Genomic DNA, 1521 nt, shown 5'->3' with positions numbered 1-1521 from the left:
TCAAACATCTATCATCTTTATCTGTCCTCCTTTTTTTTTTTTGGGGGGGGGGGTGTTATTTTCATCTCTAGCCTTCGTCACTTATATGACTTGATTGTGTTGCAAGTGCCATAAAACGCTTCTAAAACTAAAGAGTATTATGTGCTATTGACATTCTGAGAGACACAGCTTACATAAGGCGGCGTAGCCTCCTGAAGAAACACCTCCCGTGCGAGATGAAACCTGCCTAGGATACCTATTTTTAGCCTCCCTGTCAGGGGATGTTCTGACGTCAGAAGAAGGGACGGTCCATCGATCGCCATGTCCTACCCAATTCTCTTGTCGCAATTCGAGGATAAAATACATGAACTCTATTCTACATAGGCCTATCTATGTGGTGGTGAGATGAAGGCTGGGAAGGGGAGAGAAAGGTTGGCACGGAACGATGAAGGGGAGCGGAAGGGATTTTTTTCTCCTTTTTTTTCTTCTTTTTTTCCTTTTTTTTGGGGGGGGGGGGGGCTGCTCCATCAAATTGATGAGTCAACATCGAACGGAGCGCATTTCCCTGATTACATAGATTTTTCGAAACTCGTTCAGAGCTTTGGATCGCAATTTTGTTTTAAGTTTCAAGTTAACTCTTTACTCTCGACACGAGCAATATTCTAACAACGTTGTCTTTATATGTACCAACACAGGCTTCGGTTGGATGAATATCACATCTGAAATTCTTTTCACTGTAGGCACGTGTGTCTATGTACAGTTCTAAAAACTGCTGATGATTAATTGTATGTAAAATCGGGTGAAATGTGTCAGTTAACGATTTGAGTTTATCATTACGTTTATATATATAGCGTTTACGTTTAACTGGACAGTTGCTGTGGTTTTCCCTGTGTTTGTTGTTTTACATGTATATCAATAAGGCGTAGAAACACCGTCATGTTGAGCTGACTCAACAGCTTTGGAATTTGTTTATTGTGTGTTGGTGACATGAACTATTGAGTTCACGCTTGTATACACACTCGCAAGCACGTACGTATAGGCATACACACAATACACAGCTTGATCATAGATAGATATAGACATAGACTATACATATTAATATATACATGTATACATATATTTAAATTATGTATATAATTATGTATATGTGTGTGAATGTGTGTGTGTATATGCGTATTTATGTGTGTGTGTATATGCGTATGTATGTGTGTGCATGTGCATATTTTTTCATCTTTATATATAAGACATAATAATATGTGATTGTGTACAACATACAGTCGAAAGTTGCTAAGACGGCCGCCCATAGCCGAGGATAAAAGTAGACCTTTTGGGCAGGGGACCGTCTTAAATGTCATTTAATGGGGGGGGGTTTAATACAAAAGGGGAGCAGGGATGGGAAGTGGACGTTTGTTCACGTGATTGTCTTGTACAGGTGGCCGTTAAAGCATGTTCAGTTCAAAACTACAAAACATACGGCGAGCGTTCCTTTTTGTTCTTTGGTCCCCAGGTATGGAACGAAATCCCATATAAAATAAGATCTGC

At 39.8% G+C, this 1521-nt stretch overlaps 1 protein-coding gene across 3 annotated transcripts in view; it reads right to left on the bottom strand.

The window, feature by feature from the left end:
• Nucleotides 1-1521, bottom strand: part of LOC101861941 — a 25095-nt gene that overhangs the window by 11302 nt on the left and 12272 nt on the right. The gene's annotated exons all lie outside the window — the stretch shown is intronic.

Source organism: Aplysia californica, unplaced genomic scaffold (assembly GCF_000002075.1).
Source record: "Aplysia californica isolate F4 #8 unplaced genomic scaffold, AplCal3.0 scaffold00068, whole genome shotgun sequence".
NCBI classification, from domain to species: Eukaryota; Metazoa; Mollusca; class Gastropoda; order Aplysiida; family Aplysiidae; genus Aplysia; species Aplysia californica.
The sequence above is the reverse complement of the archived record's forward strand: the minus strand, read 5'-3'. Positions and strand labels throughout refer to the sequence as shown.